The following is a 14,749-nucleotide window of genomic DNA, read 5'->3' on the forward strand; positions in this document are numbered from 1 at the left end:
TTTCAGTACGCGGGCCTCTCACTGTTGCGGCCTCTCCCGTTGCGGAGCACAGGCTCCGGACGCGCAGGCTCAGCGGCCAGGGCTCACGGGCCCAGCCGCTCCGCGGCACGCGGGATCCTCCCGGACCAGGGCACGAACCCGTGTCCCCTACATCGGCAGGCGGACTCTCAACCACTGCGCCATCAGGGAAGCCCCAGGTATTCTTAATTTCAAAATCCATGATCTTTTCATTTCCTTTATCAGAGTAATTTGCTTCCTTTTAATATTATATTGTTTGTAGATGATTTACATAATAACTCATTCCAAACCTCTGAGGGACATAAAAGATGTTTGAAATCAATCCTAGCCCTCCAGGAATTTAAAATCCGGCCAAGGAGGCAAGATACACACACACACACACACACACACAGGAATTTTCCTTACAACAAAGGCAACATACAATTGAGCTGAATGGGTAATGTGAATAATAAACACAGTAGTTGAACTTTAGACGAAGGTAAAAACCACAGAACCAAATCAGAAGCTTGAGTTGGGCATTTCAAGGGCAAGAGGTGGGAGAAAATATTATTTCAAGCAAGGGAAGACTATGAACAAATGCTCAGAAGGAAAATCAAATGCCTTTTCCAGGGAGCACGAGACTGCTGGGCTGCCCGGGCTGATAAAATTGGACAAATAGGGTGGGGTCGAATTGTGGAAGCTTAGACTGTTAGGCTAATGACCTGAAGACAGTGTGGTCAGCTAAAGGACAGACAAGTGGTGCTCTCTGGAAGGTTCATCAGTGGTGATTCCGGGAAGGAGGGCGTGCACAGAAGTTAGAGGCAGGGAGAGAGAAGACAGCGGTTTTCTGGAGACTCTAATGAGTGTGTGAACTAGAGGAAGGAAGAAAGGAAAATTAGGAAGAGGCAACATTACAGGACCTGGTGATGGATTCAGTATGAAGGGTAATGAGGAGGGAGGACCAAACGGGTACCCAAAGTTTTAAGCTTCCATATTTAGTAGGAGAATTGTGGTACCATAGGCAAAAATAGGGACAGAGCAAAAGTTTGTTTGGGAGAAAATGAAGAAAGTTTAACTTTAGGTATAAGTTTTGGGAGGCAGCTTAGCCTGACAGGCGTGAGTTCACATTTCATTTTCGTAATGTTGAAAACAGCCCAGCTGAAATCAGGGCAAGTTTCAGTGGCCCCTCATTCCTAGCTTTCCTAATATGTAAAATGAAGGTGGTAAAACCCACCTATAGGATGATTCAGAGGGTTAAAAATGAGACCTGTTTTCAAAGCACCTGTTGTAGCATGCAGTGTATATAATCAATAAAATGACTTTTTTGTTGTTGCTAAGCCTTATTATAGTGCTAGTGAATAAAGTTGACAGTAATTATTAATGGCTGACATGATGAATTTGATGTGTCACTGGAAGTATCCAGTAGGTCATCTGAGTGGAGAGGTTGGAACTAAATGAATATTCAGACTGGAGAGTCATCTGTGGAAAGTGATAGCTGATGCTTGAAGAAGGGTTAGTTAACCTATAGCAAAGGGAGAAGGGAGAAGTGGCCTGAGTGCCGAACTTGGGAAATGCCCAGAGTCAGAGGCCGTGAGGGGGAAAAGAAAACCCTGGTTAAGACAAAGGCTTAATCAGAGAGGGAGTGAGAGAAGAGGATGCAATATTACAGAATTCAAGAGAGGGGGGACTTCAACAAAGTAGCTGTGAACATTTCCAAATGTCGCTGAAAAGGCAAGTAAATATTGCTTAAATTTTCGAGCCATTTCGAGAATTGGCATGACTGTCAAGATCATACATGTTATATACGGGAAAGAATCTGAAGAATGGATGTATGTCTGTGCAAAACTGAGTCACTTTCCTGTACACCTGAAACTAACACAACACTGTAAATCAGCTGTACTCCAATATAAAATAAAAATTAAATTACAAAATAAAAAACGTGTCTTAAATTTTAGGCATAGCCACTAATATAGTGGAAATAAAATATATTATTTCTAACTCAGTGGTGAATAAAAAGAGAATAAAGATCAAATAATCTAACAGAAGATGGAAGAAAGGAGGGGCAAGTAAAAGTTATGGCAAATAGAATAAAAAGATCATACATGTTACAAATGATTTGAATAATATATTTTTCAAGAGTACATATTTATCACCTTCAAGGATAGACTTTCTAATTAGAGTAATCAGATATTAATTTTAAAAATGGGAAGGGTTTGGGCTTCCCTGGTGGCGTAGTGGTTGAGAGTCCGCCTGCCGATGCAGGGGACACGGGTTCGTGCCCCGGTCCGGGAAGATCCCACGTGCCGCGGAGCGGCTGGGCCCGTGAGCCGTGGCCGCTGAGCCTGCGCGTCCGGAGCCTGTGCTCCGCAACGGGAGAGGCCACGAGGCCCGCGTACCGCAAAAAAAAAAAAAAAAAAAAAAAAAAAAAAGGAAGGGGTTGTAATCAGCATATTAAAGTACTAGCCAGAGCAGTGCTGTTTGTGAAGATAATCTAATGACACTGTAATATACACATAAGGATAAAAATTGTTGGGAAATAACTTTTTAATATTCAACTACTCCTTCTTATGAATTACACTCTTCATTTGTTTAACATACCCAGAGAACAAAGAGTCGACTTCAACCGTTCTTTGTCCAAATTGTCACAAATTCCAAATGATACAGTCAAACTGATTGGGATTTTACTATTTTGCCTGCTGATGAGTCCAAGAGCTAAATGTCAAAGATCAAGTGCCTTATCCACCCTTCAGTATCTGTCTGTACGTTTAAGAGATCTTATGGAGCTAAATACGTCTTCTGAAGTGAAGACCCGTCAACTTTGTGGACTTAGAAATATGATTGGTTTACATTCATGGAGTCCATATGTCTCAGAAAAATCGCAGCTGGGCATCATCCTCAAAGCCCAGCTGCTACTAGTACTTGGCGTAAAGACTTTGAGTAGCGGCTTCACTGGCAAATGATGCCAGGGACTCCATTCAATTCAGCTGAAATTTATGAAGTTAATACAACTGATTTATAAAAACGAGTTGGTTTACGAAACACAGGCAATACAAAGAGGTAGAAGAAACTGTCAGAGGGAAAAAGGGGTCAGAAGAGAGACAGCAAGGATAAGATTATTACAGAGTACTATATTCCATTTGCTGAGCAAATGTGGCTCAAGTCTCCCAGTGGCCCGAGCAAACAGGAAAGAGGAAACCTTCCAGTTAGGAGGCTAGTGCTGTTGTTCAGAAGATTAGACGGTTGTTTAGTAGAAGCCACAGTTCCCCTGTACCCACAGGGGAAGTTCTCCTGTGGGTCCTCATAAAGAGGAATCTGGCGACATAGCAGATTGGGCTATCAATAAAATCCCTAAGTTAAAGGTAATGACACATTTCCTAGGGTTGGGTCTGACAGCACCCCTCTCTGTACGTACAGCTTAGTCAAGTCCATTCGGCAAGGAGGCGAATACCTGTAATCTAAACACACAGTGCTCTGATGCCCAGATTTCATCCAAAGTTAAAGTTTAGGGTACCCAGCAGAATGGATAATTTGCATACCCTTCAAGGAATTCTCACAAACGTTATTTCTCAAAAAATCAGTGTTTGCCAAAGGACTGGCCAGCAGAGAGTTCAAGGTTGCATTCTCTAGTGAGAGCCCGGATCGCAGGTCTTCTATACGAGAGGGGAGGCACGCGTGCCTGGACCACTGAAGACCGAAGGGAAGGACAGGTTCTCTCACGAAGGTGACCTAGTCCAGCTGGGCTCGCAGACGGGCAGCACATGGTCTAGTGACTGTGGACAAGTCACCATCTGACTCCTTTGAACCTGTTTTCTCAGTTTAAAATAATAATGATCTTTAAAAATATACATTCTTTTGGTTTACACTCATGTAAGCCAGACCTGTAAGGGTTTTCAAATACAGTCTCTCGTTTTGTCTGTTTTGGTCCTTACTGCAATATGATGAGACAGGGCGGGATTAATCCTCACTTTATAGACAGTGGCCAAAAAAGGAACAGGGGACATCTAAGGGTCTCTTTGAGGGCTAAGATTCCACGATTTTCACCATGAAACATCTCATCTCTCTGGTCTTCCAGGATCACAGCCTCGATTGTTGTAGCATTCACCTGTGCTTCTTGGAATAGGAACCCCTAGGAGGCAGGGTCATGGCATTTGTTAGGAGAGCACCACGCAGGTGCTGAGTATTATCCTGAGCTCAGCCCACACTGTGCACTTAAATCTTCCCGGTTCTGATTCTTCCTCCCCGAAGTTAGGATGAAAGCCTGTTGTTCGGACATGTAAATGTTTAAAGTTGTCATGCCAGCAGGCAAGAGAGACTGTGAATGCCTTACAGCTTTAAAGAGCTGTGCAGACCTGTGTTTGGAGGCACTTAGGAATCCCGCATTGCCTTTCATGACATTCACCTTGGGAAGGATGGTCGGTTGACGTCTATCCTCTTGGTTCCCAGCCTCGGGAACAGTCATGGGGCGTTAGCGGATTTCTCAGGACCCCCTTCCCCCCTCCCCTGAGGATATTAACACGGGGGAGAGGCTGCCAGGAAGCCCGGCATCCCGTCTAATTGCCCCACACGTCATTGTGCTTTCATTCTGCAGGGGATTCGTCGGGTCACGGGTGCAGTAGCACATGCTGGGGCCTGGAGGAGCTGTTTAATGGCCGCAGAAATAGAGATGCCAGGCGGGCTGGCGGGCCGCTGTGGCCTTGCCCGGCGTTAGCAAATTTGTACCGGCCGAGCCAGCAAAACAGTCGCAGGAAACCTGGGCGGGGCACCCCCATAGCATGTTTACAGTCCTGCAACTTGTAAGAGATAAAGACTTTTGTTCAGCATCTACAATGAATGAAAGTGGAGATTTCCTGGATTAGTTTGCATTTCCAAGTATGGTTTCTTCTTCTGTCATTTTGTTGTTTTTCCCGCCCACTGGGAGAAGTTTTAAAACCAAAACTGGTTGGATAGAGTTAAAAGCTGGTCTGTACCAGAAAGGAGCTGCTTATCGTGTGAATTTGAGTTTATTTTCTATCCTCGCCCCTGAATGGAGGGTGCATTTTGTGGGAATATCGGGGTATTTCGTCCCCATTTTTGCTGATCTCTTGGTAAACAACAGTCATCCTCTTTATCATCATTAAAGTTCTGGATGTTGAAATGGCCTAAAAGCCAAAGGAAGCAACTCTTTGAATACATTTTAAAAAGAGGAGGAAGAGCAAAACAGGAAAGTAGATTTAAGTGTTTAAATAAATGTTGCTCTTTTGGAAGAAGCTGGCCTGGAACAATGCTTCCCAAACTGGAATGTGCCTGCAAAGCACCCGAGGACCTCATTAACAGGCAGATTCTGACTCTGTAGGTCTGGAATGGGGTCTGAGAGCCTGTGTTTCTAGCACATTCCCAAGTGATGCTGACACTGCTGGTGTGTGGACTACACTTTATATAGGATGTATAAACCGACCCTTCTTAGCAACATTTCTAGCTTTTAAAAGAATTTCTGGATTACCCTCATTAGATCATTAAAAGGGATATTTTGCTCAAGACCAAATATCTGTGATTAAAAACTCTAGAAGGACATGTCTGATTTGTGTGTGTGTAAGAAAGCAAACTCATCTCTACAAACTTAAAACATGTACAGAATCTTTTAAAAATTATTTCTCTAGCCTTTATCGTTTACACACACTTTTCGTACCCATTTAATATTATTAATCATACTTATTAATTTAAGAAGAGTAAGTAGTCGCTACCTAATTAGAAATGAGAACACAACTGTTCCAAATTGCAGGGAGTGGCATATGCAAAGGGCCAGAGGCTCCCCCCATAGAGAATTTGTTCTCTCAAAATGGACTCCCTTATACCTACCTTGACCATATGGTCTAGTTGGTTCCTGCTCTCTTAGTTTATCTATTAATAAGGCCCCCTTTCACTCTCAAAAGAGTCCCAGTTTCAAAAATCACAGAATCACTCTACATAGAGCCCATACTGCTTGTATAGTCATCTGGCATTTAACACGTTGCTGTCCTGGGTTGCTAAGTATTTCTACTGTGTCCATGTCTTAGGTATCCAATGAAATTATAATTTATTTTAGAGTATCAATAATCTCATTCATTCAGTTGATCAATATGTATGGAGTGTTCTTTAAATCAACCTGAAGGTATTGTCCATATGCAACTGCAAGTTGGCGTCTAAGAGTGCTTAAAATCAGAAAACACAAGTCTGTTCAATCATATCTGGGTAGCAGTGGCAGCCCTGGCAGAACAAATTTATCCATCCATCCACTCACCCACACATCCACTCACCCACCAACCACCCATCCCTCCATTCACCCACTCACCCACCCGCCCACCTGTCCATCCACCCTTCCACCCACCCCACCCATCTATCCATCTGTCTGTCCATCCATCCAAAATAAACCGTATTGAGAGCCACTCTGTGCCAGGCTTCGGACTAGGTCCTAGTAGTACAACAGCAATCAAAGCACAGCTCCTGCCTCCTAGGCTTCTTGTTCCTTCACACAGAAATGCTTATTGACTTATTTTTTTAAATAAACAATTTTTTTTCAGTTCTCTTTGGAGAAATGGGAACAGGAAATGAGTATCTACCGTGAACGAGCGCAGATCCGGAAATACAGAGACCATGATTTTGGCTCAGGCTCCAGAATGAGAGAATGGTGTGCCGACAAGGAAGTCACTCCATCCTCAATTTCCTCTTCTGTAAAATGAAGGCGCTTGACGATTGCTAGGATTCCTTCTAGTCTTCCAATTCTGTTACAGGAGTTAAGACGTTTTCTCCTCTCCCATTAAAGATTTCTGGGAAGAGGATTCTAGGAAAGCTTTGAATAGCAGAGGGAATAATATTGTAGAGCCTTCGGGGATGGTTAACTACTCAGCTTTTGCACATTTTCCTTTTTTATCTTTCTCAACTCTGTCATCAGTTTTACAGTTTACCAAGATTTCCATTTTTGTTTCATGAAAATTTGTTTTTCATTTCTTTGACCTCAATCTCTCTGTCCAACCACATACTTTTTCCTCTCCTGGTTCCCCCGTCCTGTGTCTGTCGAACCTCCTGGCTTTCTTCCCTCACATCTCCCGATGCCATCATACCTCAGTTTTGCTCCCATCTCAATTCTCGCTTTCTGTTTACTCAGAGTTCTCTTTCTCATGCGCCATGGGAAGCCAAGTAGACATTTGCTACACAACCTGTGTTATTAATACACATTCTTTATGTTTTTTCTCAGGGGAAGATGGAGCGGCAGGAACCTTACATCTCTTGGAAAAGCTGCCCAGGTGACCTGGTGTGTCAAGAAGTTACCTGACCCGCCCTGTGAATGGCATATATCTCTGCAGATTTGCTTAACAGATACTGATCAAACATCTGCTGCACACAGCATTGTGTCAACGCACAGGAACAGGGAATCAAAAGAAGGGTAAGATATATTTCTCTTCTTGGAACTTAAAAAAAAAAGAATTAGGATGCAGTGTGACAAATGCCATACTGCTGTGGGAACATGAGGTAAGAGCCTCTAATGACCCCTGGGGGAAAGCTCCTCTGCGGTGTCACATCTGACTTCCCAATCACAGTGCCTTCTCTGCCAGCTGCTGCTGGTGTTCCTGACTTACGGGCCTTGCATTGGCGGGAAAGAGACGCACGTTCCGATTCTGTTTTGTCTGTGTCAGGCACTAAAATCACCACAATCTGAGGTTTCCATTTTGCAGATAAATGCACCGAGTGCTGGTACAGGTTCTTTAGACAGAAGAGGATCAGGATACGGAAAACCAGTTTACACGTATGCTTTCAAAGCAACAAATCCAATGCTTCATTTTGGGGAAAATCCATGGTTGCGGAAATGGGAGTTACAGTGGCAGGGGTGGGGCGTTAAGGGGCAGCTCGCCTCAGTGAAAATCGCCGGCCCAAAGATAAAGGAAGGAAGGAAGCGAGGAAGGGAGGGAGGGAGGGAGGAAGAAGAGCAAAAAAGAGAAGGAAAGAAGCAGGGCTCCCCTGGTGGCGCAGTGGTCGGGAGTCCGCCTGCCGACGCGGGGGACGCGGGTTCGCGCCCTGGTCCGGGAGGATCCCACATGCCACGGAGCGGCTGGGCCCGTGAGCCGTGGCCGCTGCGCCTGCGCGTCCGTTGCTCCGCAACGGGAGAGGCCACAGCAGTGAGAGGCCCGCGTACCGCAAAAAAAAAAAGAGAAAGAAAGAAGGAACAAAAGAGGAAAACTGAGGTCGGTATGGATTTAAATCCTATTGACTCTCTTCAGTCAAAATTCAGAAGTGTTTTAGGTAATAATCCATTAATGTCTATGAAGTTTCAGCATTAAATCATTCATCTGAGTATCTAGGAGGGAGATCCCGAGACCAAGGATCCAGTTTTGGACAGGGATCAGGGCGACTATCGAAGAAGGGGGTAAGACCCTGAAGAGAGTAGCCTGTAGGGGCCACCTGGTGGGAAGGTGTGGCCCGTGTGGCGCAGCGCAAGGTGAGGATGGCTGGGACCCCGTGCAGAGGAAAAGGTCCACCTTCCGCCCCCGGACACGCTCACGCTTTCCCCGGCTCCAGCTGCTCTGGAAGGCAACCACCGCACACCTTCCTTTGCAGGCCGGGTCTCCGGTGAACTCCTAGGACCTGGCCCCGCACCTGCTTCTTTCCTGCCTGCTCGCTCCCCCACTGACCTTTCCAAACCACAAACCAAGGTGTTGGGCTGGGCCCCTCCTCCTCCCTCATCTGCCATCCTTAAGCAGGCACCAAGCATGCCAATCCATCCACTGCTGTCCAGTCCTGTTTTTGGACCTTAGCTCTGGCCAAACCATCTCAAGACTGCATTAGTGAGAGAGACCATTCACTGGGTTCTCTACTGAAAGTCATCTTTCCAACCATCTTCCGTCCTGGAGCTAGAGCGAGCTCTCCAAGCACAAGTCTGAGGTGTTCCTCTCGTGTAATCCTCGGGATAAACTCCAAACTGGTTAGCGTGCCACACCAGGACCTTTGGGATTTGAACGCAGCCTTCGGGCTGGCTCTTGTCACACCCCTACCACGGCCCCCAGAGATGCCCACAGCGTCCTGAACGCACACCTGCTCTGCTCCTGGGCTTTTGCACAAGTTGCATCCTCGTCTGCATGGCCTTCCTGCCTGCCTGCCTGCGCTTGGCTAACTTCTATTTATCCTTCTTGGTCTCTGCTGGGCATCGTCTCCCTAAAGGAAGCCTTTTCTTCCCACCATTTCCCCACAAGACGGGGTGTGACATGCCTGGTATGTGCTCACCCAGCACCTGACCTCACCCCACAAGCACCACCGTCCTGATCTAGGAGCGCAGAGCTGGCTTTGAGTCCTGTGACGTTTCCGGTAACTGACACGGTAACTGACACAGAGCAGACGCCGTGTTTGCTGAAGGAAGGAAGGAAGGAGCGAGGGAAGGAAAGGGGTTCCTGCGAGTAGTTTGATACTTGGGCTCTTTACTCATTTTCCTAAATGCTAAAGACTTCTTCCTCTCCCCTGCCCCTTTTCTGCTCATTAGCACCGTAATACGTGGTTTAAAAATATTGATTAATAATCTGGAGCTGGAGTGACCTTCCTCCTGATGAGACCAGACTGATCATGCAGGTGATGAATGATTGTCTAGTACTGAATACTTAACATGAGTGAGTCATTCCTTTGAGGAAAAGACCAAAACCAGAAATCTGTCGCTATGAACAATATACCAGAGCGCTTTAGAGATTAGCTTTGTTCTCTGAGACACCTGAGTTCAAGTCTCAGCTCTGCCATTTGCTATGACCTTGGGTATTATTTGACCTCTTTAGGTCTTAGTTTCCTTATCTGTAAAATGGTATATACTAAGGAATGTAAAGAATTTAGCTCTAAAGTTCTGAGTAAGGATTTGATTGACATAATCATGAAATCTTTGGAGCTCTTCTTGTCAGAAACTTCATCTCGAATCCTGTTCTAACTTGAGAAAGGCTTACAGACTATATAAGAAAAGGCACTGTTATCATACTCACCTATGGGCATTTTATCTAAGTCATAAACTCTCAGGTTTACGTGATCACTAAGAACTGTTATAATTAATAAACACTCATGTGTTTCTTATCATTCTATCATCTGACTAGTCACATCTTTGGGTATCACACCTTGTTCTACGTTTAAACCACTACTATTTTGCATTTTCATAGTTGATGCAGCTAAACCTCATCCTAATCAATATGAAAATGTGACACCTGGGAGTGGGGTGATACAAGTAATAAAATCCAAGAGCGGCACTGGCTTAGTGGAGAAAGCCAGGATTTGCACAGTCACGAAATAGAGAACGTTAGTTGGGAAGTTAGTGACCTCTGTGATGCTGTAGCAAAACGTTTGTTCCAACTGTCACCTGCTGAAGCGGCCAAAGAAAACGTGCAAACTGAGGGAGTAGCCAAGGGAGAAGGGAGCACATGTAAAATTTTGATTTGAATTGGTTGCTTCTTGTGACTTTTAGCCAAGATATGAACTTGGGCTGGAACTATCCCTCCTGCCGGCACAGATGGGTGGAAAAACGCCTTTGCTATGGGATGTCTCTGCCTGTGATCTAAATCGACTGAGTCATAATTGGGAGTCTTGCAGGAGTGAAAAATCCAACCACATTGTCCCTCAATATCCTCGCAGGGATTGGTTCCAGGATGCCCCGTGGACACCAAAATCTCAGATGCTCAAGTTCCTTATATTGTACAAAATGGCGTAGCATTTGCATATAAGCTGTGCACATCCTCCATGCACTTTAAATCAACTCCAGATTACTTATAACAACTAATACAGTGTAAATACTATGTAAATAGTTGCCAGAGTGTGCCAAATTCAAGGTTTTGCTTTACCTTCTGGAATTAAAAAAAAACAAGAAAATTTACGCCAGTGGTTGGTTGAATCCATGATCCAGAACCTGTGGGTATGGAGGGCTGACAGTACTTTACCCAGACTGAAGCAGAACTAAGAAGTGGCTGCAAGCCCATCCTGCCTTGGCAGCGGGAGAAGAATGTGGCCCCAAGCCCTCCTCAACCATCTTCCCTGGGACTCGCTGCCAGACAATGGAAACAAGCCCAGCCATAAAGATCAGAGGAAAGGTGTTGCCTGCCATCCCACCCAGCTTTTTCTTTCTTAGTTTCAGATGGTCTCAAGGAGAGCCAATGTCAATTTGAGAGGGAAGGGATGGGCAGACCCTAAAGAGCTCTAAATAAAAGATGCGACTTCAGGCTTGAAGAGTGTTTCTAGACACAGTTTTAGGCTGAGGTAACTCATGCTTGGAACTAACTGGAAGCAAATGGGTTGGTGGCTTACTATATTTGGATAGAAACCTCCAGCTTGGCCAGCAAAATCTTATGATTATTCAGCTCTCCAAAGAATCCCTGGGTCTCTGCACCTGCACAAGCAAGAAGTTGGCTGTGGAAACCAAGCAGCTCCAAAGAAGATCACATCCTCCAACACCCACGGCTCAGAAACAGCCATGCAGGCAAATGGACAAGGCAGAACCTCCTAGAGGGCAAGGCCAAAGGTCTGGGAGGAGTCCCCCCAAGGCGGCAGCTGCCAGGGGGCCGATCAAGGAATGTACTCCCTGCCAGGAAAGGGGGTCTCTGCCCCTCCTGTCCTCCCGCAGGATTTGATCAGTGCCGTAGCCCATCCTTGCAGTGTTTCCCTTTCCTCCTTTTGATGACAGGAGTTTATCGTGGTTATTCCCCTCCTACTTCAGCAATTCTATCGCATGGAAGGTGCAGATAACTTCTTCTTTTTAATTACCAGACCGCGAGGAGCCACATCTGAATGCGACGGAGATGACCTCACACCATCTAGAGATGCTGAACTTTGAGTGAGGTGCAATAATGGGATGAGACTTTGAGGTCATCTCCTCTGCAGAGGGAAGGGCATGGGTCTAGGTAGGCGCAAAGGGGTGTGCTTCGATATTTGGGGAGCCAAAGGGGCAGAGACTAGAGCAGAAACCGATAGCTGCATTCCAACACTTCTCTTTTCCTTTAATATAAGAATCCTGACCTTGAAATTGGATTGCCTACCTCTAGATGTCTCTGAACCGAGAACTAAATAAAGTTCCATCTTACTGAAACCTCCATATTTTAGGGTTTTGTGATGGAAGCTGAATCTCATCACAATTGACACACTCTGTGTGATTTGGCCAATTGAACATTAAGAACGTGCAGCAGTTGATTAGTGGTGTGGATTTGAGGTCTGGCCCACTGATGAACTGAACTATTTATTGCCTGGGAGCTTGAAAAGAATTACCTCTGTTGCTTCCTTTAGCTCTGGAAACAGTCAGAGTTAGACTGAATTAGGATGTAAGCCTGATACATTTTCAGGATTGGAAAAGATTCCATTGTGTTTTGACAATTTAAAGTGATTACAGAGTGGACACCCCGTCTGGCAGATGGCATCCTGCCTGGGAGACCAAGGGAAGAACCGGGGGTTATGGTTTGGGTGGGAGCAGCTCTGTCACCCACACTCTCTGATCCGGCCCCAGTGTCCAGTGTCAGCAAGAAGGGGTGGTTTCTCATGTCTGGTAATTTAGCAGAAGCACTCATTAGAAAAGTAGTCAAATTTAGTATATTAAAGTCAGTTCAATAATTTTATTTTACTTTCTAGGGGCTTTACATAGGGTTTCTCAAGCTCACACTATTGACAGTTTCTACCAGACTCCACTGTGGGGCTGCCCTGTGCATTGTAGGATGTTCAGGAGCGTCCCCGGCCCGACCCTCTACATTTAGTAACATTGCCCCCTGCCCAGCGGGGATAACCAAAAATGTCTCCAGACATTGCCAGGTGTCCCTTGGAGGTCCAAAGTGCCCCCGGTTGAGAACCATTGGCCTAACATGATGCTCAACACTAATTTCATGTTGTTTTACAATATACAGAGCCTGCTGTGAGCTGATGTGCTGGGTGGGGAGAAGCTATCAGCTGGTGTGATCAGAACACGGGACCGAAATAGATTTTAGCCACCTATACTTGATAGAAAGCTTCAGTAGTAGCTATAATTTAACAAGACCTAATAAAGGCCATGCACTCTCCTCAGCACTTCACAGTCACTACTTTTTGGAAAAGTGCGTTAAAAGTGTATTATAGGGAAGTGGGGGGAGGGATAAGTTAGGAGTTGGGGATTGACGTGTACACACTACTATATGTAAAATAGATAACCGGCAAGGGCCTACTGTATAGCACAGGGAACTCTATTCAATATTTTGTAATAACCTATAAGGGAAAAGAATCCGAAAAGCAATCTATATCTATATCCATATATCTGGATCACTGTGCTATACACCTGAAACTAACACATTGTAAATCAACTATATTTCAATAAAAATGATTAATGTCTTCTATAAAAAGTATATCAAAGTATAATAACAATTCTCCTACATTTCCTTCCCATCTGAACTTTGGTATATATCCAGGCCTTGATTTTATACTTTTACTGCAAAGATACGCATCTGTAAACAACATTCAATGTTGCTTTGGCATCATATTGTATGAGCCATCTGCAACATATCTTTTACTCAAAATTATGTATTTTTGTGATTCCACCATGTTGCAACATATAAATCTGGTTAATTTATTTTGACTTGTGAGTGGTATTCATTCTATAAACGTGCTGCGATTTTATTCACCCATCCTTGTACGGATGGACACTTGCCGGTTGCAGTTAATTTCTGTTATGAAGTCATGCCACAGTAAACATCTTTATATGTGTCTTGGCACCCACATGCAAGTTTTTCTTCAGAAGTAGAATCGTTGGATCCAAAATTTTTAACTTTTCTGGATGATGCCAAATTCTCTCTAAAGTGAATCGATTGACGTTCTGAGGAACAGTGCCTGAGAATCTCTGATTCCCCCAAATCCTCTCCAACACTTGGTATTGTTAAAATTTTAAAGTTTTTCTAATCTTATGGGAGTGAAACGTCTCACTCTGGATTTATGTGCATTTCTATATTTTTGGTGAAGTTGCACATCTTTTCCTATATTTGTTGGCTACAGTGGTTTCTTCTGTGAATTATTGTTCAGACTCTTTGCTCATTTTTCGAATGGGTTTTCATTAAAATGTTTGAAAGAATTTTAGCATGTTCCAGACTAATGCTTTGTTTATTTTATATGTTACAAATATCTTCTTCTATGTTTTTGTTTGTCTTCGCTTTTTAAAGTCGTCTGTTACTTTGATGTAGTCTAATTTATATATATTTTCTTTTATCGTTTGTCCTTTTTGGGCCTTACTTAAGAAATCCTTTTCTACTCCAAGGTCATAAAGATATTATCCTATATGTCTAAAAGTTTTAGTGTTTTTCTTAAGAGATTTAAAAATAATTAGTTAATTAATTAATTAATTTTTGGCTGCCTTGGGTCTTTGTTGCTGTGCGTGGGCTTTCTCTAGTTGCAGAGAGCGGGGGCTACTTTTCGTTGCGGTGCGTGGTCTTCTCATTGTGGTGGCTTCTCTTGCGGAGCACGGGCTCTAGGTGCGTGGGCTTTAGCAGTTGTGGCTCGCGGGCTCAGTAGCTGTGGCTCGTGGGCTCTAGAGCGCGGGCTCAGTAGTCATGGCACCCGGGCTTGGTTGCTCCACAGCATGTGGGATCTTCCCGGACCAGGGCTCGAACCCATGTCCCCTGCGTCGGCAGGCAGATTCTTAACTACTGCGCCACCAGGGAAGTCCCAAGTTTTAGGGTTTTATTTAAACATTTATTTGTTTGAAACTTCTGGAGTCTTTTTAGGTGTATGGTGTGAGGTAAGGATCTCGTATATTGTCTCTCAACTTCACAACATCCTTACGAGC

This window comes from Lipotes vexillifer, unplaced genomic scaffold (genome assembly GCF_000442215.2).
Source record: "Lipotes vexillifer unplaced genomic scaffold, Lipotes_vexillifer_v1.1 scaffold1162, whole genome shotgun sequence".
Lineage (NCBI taxonomy): Eukaryota > Metazoa > Chordata > Mammalia > Artiodactyla > Lipotidae > Lipotes > Lipotes vexillifer.